Here is a 9,877-nt window from a genome sequence, read left to right on the forward strand (position 1 = left end):
GGTAGCTTTTTCCATTTGCTTCTGTTAATCAATCAAATTTGATGATTGAACAAATTCAAGCTTACTTATTCTTGTTCTTTCAGATTCTGTAAAGTCACTTTTCATTTGGGACATGATCATGGAATACACGAACGTCCCTCCACTACTTCGTGACTCAGTCATACCACTTTTTCAATTAATCCAGATTAAACTTGTAAAAACAATTTGCACAAAATCTTGAGTGAAAACCAGTGGATGGTTACAAAGTATCCAACACATCATAAAACAGAATGAATGCATGAATGCAATATGCCTAAGATCCTAAAAATGCACATGCATGAAAAGGTGTTGTCACAGGGTGTTGGCAACACTCCTGACAACATCTTGATCTTGTCTATAATGCACACATACTAAAAGACTTCCTTAGACTGGAAAATCTCTCAAAATCCAAAGCTTTTGTGAATATATCAGCTAATTGGTTATTTTTTTCCAACAAACTCAATTAAGATCATGCTTTTCTCGACCAAATCTCAAATAAAGTGATGTCTAATGTCAATGTGTTTGGTTCGAGAGTGTTGTACTGGATTTTTGGATATATCAATGGTACTAGAATTATCACAGTACACTATAGGAGTATCACTCTTAACACCATAATCATTTAGCATTTGGTTCATCCATAGGAGTTGTGAACAACAGCTACCAATAGCAACATACTCAGACTCGGTAGTAGAGAGTGAAACACAGTTTTGTTTCTTACTCTATCATGACACTAAGTTATTTCCTAAATAAAAACATCCTCCTGACGTACTCTTTCTCTCATCTAAATCCCCAGCCCAATCAGCATCACTAAACCCTACCAAATTCGAATTGGTTTCTTTAGTGTACCACAAACCCAAATTCAATGTTCCTGCCACATATTTCAATATACGTTTCATGGCCTTTAGGTGTGTTATTTTTGGGTTAGACTGATATCTAGTACATAGACAAACACTATACATGATATCAGGTGTAGTAGCACTTAAATATAAAAGACTATCAATCATGCTTCTGTAGAGGGTGTTATCAACACCTTCGGCAACATCATCTCTAGATAGTTTTTCATTAGACCCCATAGGTGTGCGCATGTGTTTAGTGTTGTCATTCAGAAACTTCTTCACAAGATTTTTAGCATACTTGCTTTGACTCAAAAATATACCATCATGCATTTGTTTTACTTTTAACCCCAAAAAATAGATTAATTCACCGAACATACTCATCTCGAATGTGGACGACATGCACTTCACAAATTCATCAACATGTTTATCATTTGAAGTACAAAAGATTATATCATCCACATAAATTTGGCAAATTAAGATATTACCTCTAGACTTTTGCACAAACAAAGTCTTATCTACTTCATCTCTTTTGAAACCAATATTGAGCAAGTAATCAGTTATTCTTCCATACCATGCACGTGGTGCTTGCTTCAATCCATACAATGCATTTCCAACTTATACACATGATCAAGATGATTTGGATCCTCAAACCCTTTAGGTTGTTTTACATAAACTTCTTCATTTAGGATCCCATTCAAAAAGACACTTTTCACATCCATTTGAAAAAGTTTCATCCCCATGTTACACGAAATAGCAAGCAAAAGTCGGACTGACTCAATACGGGCTACAGGAGCAAAGGTTTCATCAAAGTCCACCCCCTCAACCCGTGTATAACCTTGAGCTACCAACCTAACTTTATTTCTAATGATGTTTCCCGACTCATCAGTTTTATTTTTGAAAATCCATTTAGTTTCTATGACATTACCATGAGCAGGACACGGTACCAAGTACCAAACATCATTCCTAACAAATTGTTCTAACTCCTCATGCATAACATTGACCCAAAATTCATCTTTTAAGGCCTCTTCAACCTTTTTGGGTTCAATGTTTAACACGAAACAGGAAAATCTTACCTAAGAATACGTAGAACTCATGCACATCAATCCGGCCATTTTTCGATAATCCACTTTCTCCTTCCTTTGAGTTTGCAAGTTTCCATGAACATCTCCAATGACCTGTGAGGTTGGATGATTCTTCTGAATTCTGCTTGGAATATCCTTTCCAACTTCGTTTACCTCACTGTTTTCATCACTATTCTCTTCAGTAGGCTTTTCAACTTTTGAATCTGGATTTTTTGTATGAGGTGTTGTCGGAGGTGTTGGCAAAACTCCTTTGGCAACATCTAAATTTCCAGAATTATCCAGCAGATCATCAACTTCATCCTCAGCTGTTTTCTTATTTAGATCTGCAAAGTCATCAAAAACAATATTAATTGACTCAAAAAGAGTCCTTGTTCTCAAGTTATACATCCTATAGGCTTGGCTATTTGAAGAATATCCCAAGAACATACACTTATCACTTTTTGCATCAAATTTAGCAAGATGATCTCTATCATTCAAAACGTGACATAAACACCCAAAAACATGAAAATATTTAAGGTTTGGCCTCTTTCCCATTAGAATTTCATAGGATGTCATAGTGGTACAATTTATCAAATAAAGTCTTTTTGAAATATGACATGCAATATTCAAGGCTTCAGCCCAAAAACATTTTGAAATATTTTTAGAACTTAGCATCACTCTTGCCATTTCTTGCAAAGTCTTATTTTTCCTTTCCGCAATCCCATTTTGTTTTGGAGTTTTATGGGCAGAAAATTCATGAGAAATACCTTTTTTTTTATCACACAAACTAGCAAAAAAAGAGTTTTCGAACTCCTTACCATGATCAGATCGAATTCTGATTACCTTCATATTGTATAGATTTGAAATTTTGGTGAGCAGTTTCTTGAATGCATCAAATGTGTCTGATTTTTCTCTCAGTAAGTTTACCCATGTATATCGTGAAAAATCATCCACACAAACAAAAGAGTGTTTCTTACCACCGAAGCTTTCAACATCCATTGGACCCATCAAGTCCATATGAATAAGTTCTAGGCAGCGCGCTGTCACAGATGTTGGCAACACCTCGTCTGACATCCTAGTTTGCTTCCCTTTCTGACATGCTTCACAAACAAATGGAACACCAGATTTTAAGTTAGGCATACCTCTTACAACATCTAACTTACTCAAGTTCTTTAATGTCTTAAAATTTGCATGACCCAATTTTTGATGTCATAGGTCAAACTCATTCACTTTTGTGTGTCTACAGGCCATCTCTTCTCCGAGTTGATAACAGTTGTCGGATGACATAGTACCTGTCATGACACAGAGATTTGATTTATCAAAGACTTTACATATTTTTTTTTTTATCAAATTGCACATGCAAATTATCATCACAAAGTTGACTTATGCTTATTAGATTCGCGGTTAATCCTTCAACATGAAGCACATTGCGAAGCTTGGGCAGACCAGCAACATTCAGAGTTCCCTTTCCAACAATGTTTCCCTTTGAACCTCCTCCATAGGTTACTTTTCCACTTTTCTGTTCAACATAATCAGTGAGAAACTTCTTGGAACCTGTCATATGACGAGAGCTACCACTATCAAAGTACCATGCACCTGAAACATTAGTTCTCAAAGCAGTATAGAACATATGACATTTAATATCAACTTTTGGTACCCAAATATTTCTTACATAAGATATGTTTCTAGGGATGTGTTGTGGGGAGGTGTTGGCAATACCTTAAGCAACACCTTCGATGCAGATCTATACTATTAGTCTTCCTGCAGCTTAAAACAATACGGTTTAATATGACCAGGTCTATGACAGTAGTGACAAATGTACTTACGTTTCCTTCTAGACATTGAAGGAGCAGAAGGTTGTGGCTTTGGTTTTGGAGGGACAATTGGTAAGGCCTTTTTGTTTGAGATTTCTGTATTGCTACTTTCCTTGACAAACACAAGGCCTTTTGAACTTTCACCAATCTCAAAAATACTGTTTTCAAATCCCAAACTAGCCGTACCGTCTCTTCCCATCATGAGTAGAGAATCAAGCTTGGAGGTGCTTGAATTAAACTTAGCCAATGTAGCTTTTGACTTTCCGAGTTCTTCCTTCACTTGGATTAATTCGATGTCTTTCTTACTCAGCATGACTTTCAGCCTTGACACAACAGCCTTTAGATCAAAATTTTCCTTTGAAAGAACCGTATTCACTTTATTCCTTTCAATCCAATCATTATGTAATTCTTCAAACATCATCCGAGCTTCTTCTATGGACATTGTCTCTTCACCTGTATCATTATCACACATATTATCAATAATGGAGGAATTCAAACAAAATAACCTTTGGTAGATGTTGCGGTCAGGTGTGGCAACACCTGCGACAACACCTAAAGGATTGACTTGAAACTTCTTCTTGCTTTTCAGTAAGGCAGATAAGGCAGTATGACTCTCTTCATCTTCCAGTTCTTTTTCTTCAGACTCTTCATCACTTAAAGACGTGTTCATCCCTTTCCTAAGCGTATTGGCACACTCATTTGCATAGTGTCCAAAACCTTGACATGCATGACATTGAACCGTGTCCAGCTTTTTTGAGATAAACTTTTTCTTTCCGTCCAACATCATCCGAGGCTTAGGAGTATCAGCAGGTTTCTTTGGAGGTTGTTCAGGTCCAATAATCCTTAAGGTCTTGTTGGAGAACATTGGAGTCTTGAATTTTTGATTCGTCTTTCTTGACTCTTTCATCTTTTTCAGATAATCATTGAACTTCTTAGTCATGAGAGAGATCGAATCTTTTTCTAAATCAGATTGATGAGCTTCTTGATGAAATTGTACATATTCCTCATATGAAAACTTTGAAACTTGAAGAGCTATTGATTTTCCTTTATCTTTCTTTTGTTCTGTGTTGTTCATCTCAAAGACTTGAAGGATGCTAATCAGTTCAGTCATCTTCATCTTTGAAGTGTCATTTACTTCTTCAAGCGCCCAAATCTTCCCATTGAATCTTTTAGGCAAGGATCGAAGAACCTTGTTCACCATAGCTTCACTTGCAATAGGTCCTCCAAGAGCATGAGCTTCCGTAGCTATCTACCTAAGTTTCTTATCGTACTCAGCAATAGTTTCATTCTCATCCATCCCGATTCTCTCAAATTTAGCATTTAACAGTCTTAATCTTGTTCTTCTCACACTATCAGTTCCTTCACAATGTTCTTGAAGAGCATCCCATGCATCTTTTGCAATAGTACAGTCAGATATGATCTCATACATCCTCTACAGTTGCAAGGATTGCATTGAGTGCCTTAGCATTGTAGCTTGAGCTTTGTGTTTTCTCGGCAGTCCAATTTTCTTATTTCTTGATGATATAATCTCCATCTTCATCTTGCGTTGTTGGAGGAGTCCAACCAGTCAAAATACTTTGCCAAGCACAAACATCCATAGCTTTAATAGTATATCTCATTCTATGCTTCCAAAGTGCGTAATTTGCGCCATCAAGAATTGGAGGTTTGAGAAACGAATTCGGAACAGACGATGAGTCCATCTTATTCCCTGTAATAAAATAAACAGCCAAGATGAGTTCTTAGTGTATCAAGAATATGGCTCTGATGCCACTTGTTAGAAAATAATGGTTGCAAATTAACAGTTTGATGTGTTGTCACAAAGTGTCGACAACACCTACTATAACACCTTGAGTAATTTGCAGCGGAATATAATTTAAGCGAATATAAAATAAATAAGCAACCAAGTAAATAGACTCAAATGAATTAAGCAAGAGTATAAATACTCTTGCAGCGCCTCAGGGCAAAAATTCACTAGAAAACTTTTCAAAGAGATTACAAACCCTAAAACTAGTGAATATTATAAAATTCAATGTCTCATGACAAGTGAGAAAATAAACAATAAAATTTCTCCTAAAAATATTCTATAAGAAATAGAATAATGAAAAATGAAATAAGGAGAAGAAAAACTCTTGAAGCCAAAAACACGTGAGTAGCACACTTATTCGATCAACAATCTTCGAATATTCTTCACGGCTTCAAGCTCACACACGACCGTGACAAGCTTCAGAATCTCTTCTACGTAAATCTCACGGTCTCTCTATGTATCGGTATCCTTCCTTGTGCATGCATCTCTTCAATAAATAGACCAAGGATCCTTCTTTAGAATGTTTCCTTGTAGGCGTAGGACTCTAGATCTTGATAAAGACAAATCTACACAATAAGGAATTAAATCAATAGATATAAGATAATAATATTCTGATAACTTTATTTAAATCTTAAAACAAGTTATTCAAAGAAATAAATAACTTCATATCTAAAAAAGACAAAAGATATAAAAACATCTTTTTCAGAATAGGATGATTTTAAGGAATAAAATATTCCTTTCAACTTTCCAATGAAGAACACACTCAGAATATCAACATCAACCAGAGTTGCGAGATCGTGAGACAATTATTTGAATGCTTACCATTTCTTACCGCGTAGAGCGCAAAGATTCCAAATCAGAAGCACAAATTAAGCCTATTCCTTGTCTCTAGAAAATAGAATATATAAAAATTCAAAAATCCAAACTATTAAAAACCAACAAAAATCAGAGAGATTGGGAGGAAATTTCGAGTCCTTACCATAACTATGTATTTAGAAATAATCAAACTCCAAAAATCTCCAAATAAAAAGGACTACAGGTAAAAAGATTTTACGGATTCAATAGCTTCAAGCTGGTTTGTTGCTTCCTGTGTTCAATTCATTTCCCCTCATTTGTTCTTTCTCCGTCTTATCCCTGTGAATTCTGAAATTAAATTCATCCAAAAAAATAGAGATACTTTCTAATGAAGAATACACTCAGAATATCAACATCAACCAGAGTTGCGAGACCGTGAGACAATTATTTGAATCCTTACCTTTTTTTTACCGTGTAGAGCGCAAAGATTCCGAATCGAAAGCCCAACAAAGTAAGCCTATTTCTTGCATCCAGAAAATAGAATACATAAAAATTCGAAAATCCAAGTCAAATATTAAAAAAACCAACAAAAATCAGAGAGATTGGGAAGAAATTTTTGAGTCCTTACCTTGTGTCAAAGATTTGGAGCGGAGAATGGAGTACATTTGGAGAAGTAATCCTTGGTGAGCAAATGACGATAAACCTAAAGCGACGTGAAAGGAGAAGTGAGAGGTTAAAAAAATTAATCGTGAGTCATTGTTGTGTAGAGAAAGGGCAAAATGGGAAAAAGAAATTGGTGTTCTCAAAGGCAGTTTTTATAAGCCCTTCAACTATTATAAAATAGTAAAGATATTCAATAAAGGTTGGAAATATATAGCTCCAATAAGGTCGGACTCAAGACCAGTTCAACACAGTTCGGACTCACATAAATACATGTAAGAGCGGTTGAAAACCATTCATACACTAAAAATTTTTAAAAGCCTTTTGATATTGTTCCTGTATTTCTAGCTACAACAACGTTTTGAAAATAATCCTACATCAAGTTTATGTAGCACCAATTGGTAACGGCTACTAAATTATAAGCATCAATCACATTTGCAAATAGGTCTTATATTGGTGACACGTAGGCGCGGTTTAGAGACGTTTTTATACCCAATAGTTTTTAAAAGCGGTTTGACATCGTTCATGTATTTCTAGCTCCAACAACACTTTCGAAGTGCTCTTATATTGATCGCATGTAAGAGCATATTAAACCGCTCCTAAAGTGCTAGTATCAATATCATTTCCAAAATTGTTCTTATATCTATGGCGTATATGAGCGTTTTAAGACTATTCTTAGACCTTAACACTTTTAAAACGCTTTGCAAATGCTCCAAATTCACAACTATAGAAGAACTTCCAAACCGTTGTTATATATACGACCTATACAATTGGTTTCAAACCGCATCTGCAACCAACAATAAAAGCGGTCGATCAACTTGTATCAAAGGTTGAAAAAAAATAATTATATAAGATATAAGGGCGCCGATAAAAGGATCGATTTTGCAACTGGTGGTAAAAGTGTTGTAGCTGTTGCAAACCGCTCCTAAAAGTTAAAATAGCAGCTTCTAAAAAACTATTTTTTAGTAGTAATTTGAGCATCGGACCTAGGTAATAACGACGATATAATGTGCCATTGAGTACAATGAATCGAGAAATTTATGATCCAACACGACTGACCTTTTCTGGTTCTTTGAGAAGGACACCTGTCAAAATATAGTTTAATAATGAAGTCATCCAGGTCTGTGTAGTTACCGCCTGGACCGGTGTAGGTGTAGGTGTAGGTGTAGGTGTAGGTGTAGGTGTAGGTGTAGGAATTTCCTCGACCGTTATGGGTTGAAGAACGGTCTCGACCGGTGACGATGGGTGCACTTTTGTGACTTCTGACAAAGACTTCAGCTTCTTTGCCTTGACTGCCTTGACCTTTTGGGTACGAGAAGGAACACCAAACACCTGGAGAATTGGAGTATGATCCATTTCATCTGTTTCTTCATCATAGACAAACACAAATTTTCAGTTCAATGAATTGGAGCGCCTTTTCTTAACGATTGCAGCTTGTGCATCCTGTGCAACTCCAATTTCTTGCTTTGATTACTCGAAGGGTTTTTCATTTTCATCAACCTCGAGAAAGGTATATGTTTAGAGAATTAAGGTAAAAGATGATTACCCTTATTCAGTATAAATACTTTTCAACTAGTTTGATTCACACGCTGAAGCATACTATATGTTTACAGCTAGTATATTCTAGTATACAGTAGTAGGAAATATTTTAATTAAATGCCAACTGTTGAAATGCATCGAAAAATATGTTCTGAATGATCGTTGAACGGTCATATAATCATTTTAAACAGTCATTTAATTATTTTAAACGGTAAAATTTTAAAAATTATAATTTTCTCTATAAATACTCTATATTTTCACATATATTTAATTAATCCAAACTCACTATTATATATCGGAATCACTCTCAAAATCTCATCTATAATATTTTCTCGTCATTTTATTTCAATTTCATTTTTATAGTTATTTCTATAATCTTTTTTTTTAATCTGAAATGGATGAAAATAAATGAGTATTTCTTCGATATTTCGTCAATTCTCCAAACATGCCGAATGAAAATGCTTCTTTCCAAAATTTACGAATTCCACAAATTTATCATTATTCTCAATTTAGTTCTTCTACACAATATCCACCTCAATATCCAAATTTATCGTTTATTCTACCACATAAAGTTTTCGAAATTATTTGAATTATGCACCTAACGTCCCTTGAGCTCTTTATCAAATGCCTACACCAGAGTGTTGGAGAAATACGAGTGATAATGTCGGAATTTTACTTCGGGTTCGATTTGGTAGAATGGATCCTCCAAATTTTTTTGGAAGCAGGTCGGTCGGGTACCAATGAACTGCACAAGCAACAGCTAGGTCAAAAGGACGCCGAAAGTGTTTTCGGCGTGACCCCTCCGATTCTTAAGTCAGTAGCTTGAAGGCAGAGGATATGATTAATGTAAAAACAAGAGTATATGAGTGCAAGAATGTGAAAATAAGTCTTGAATGAACACCACCATAACAGTACCTGTATTTATAGGAAAAATAGAGTAAGATACCTAGTCGAATTATAACATGTCATGTAGTAGGACTCTTCATTCATTGGTCTACTTTTGAGCTTATCCCTATCTCATTCATATCTGTGCAATGGTCAAGCTTATCTTCAAGGTAACCGAGTCCTACTAGAACTACAAAAGTATGCCAAGCCCATTGGGCCCCAGCTCGGGTCAGCCCACCAATACCAGCCCAGGTCAGGACAAACCCTATAAAACTGGGATGGACCTTACATAATAATAATAATTCTATAATTGGGCCAACCCTCATAAACCCATAATGTACGGGTTCGGGTTAAAATAATTTTACGGGGTATCAATAGTACCTCCCTAACTTGTCTAAAAGAAGAATGAATTTAGACCAATAATTCAGTCTTGATCCCGAATTACCCATGCTTCATTCGAACAAC

At 35.6% G+C, this 9,877-nt stretch overlaps 1 long non-coding RNA gene across 1 annotated transcript; it reads right to left on the reverse strand.

Annotated features, from left to right (window-relative positions):
- Positions 1-5,689: 5,689 nt before the first annotated feature.
- LOC140867450 (uncharacterized) lies at positions 5,690-8,492 on the reverse strand. Its single transcript, XR_012145149.1, has 6 exons — positions 8,048-8,492; positions 6,957-7,031; positions 6,789-6,851; positions 6,513-6,667; positions 6,356-6,421; positions 5,690-6,099 (listed from the first exon to the last, which is right to left on the reverse strand). It is a non-coding gene; the product is annotated as an uncharacterized lncRNA (long non-coding RNA).
- Between the last annotated feature and the right edge of the window lie 1,385 nt (positions 8,493-9,877).

Source organism: Henckelia pumila, chromosome 4, assembly GCF_033568475.1.
Source record: "Henckelia pumila isolate YLH828 chromosome 4, ASM3356847v2, whole genome shotgun sequence".
Classification (NCBI taxonomy): Eukaryota; Viridiplantae; Streptophyta; class Magnoliopsida; order Lamiales; family Gesneriaceae; genus Henckelia; species Henckelia pumila.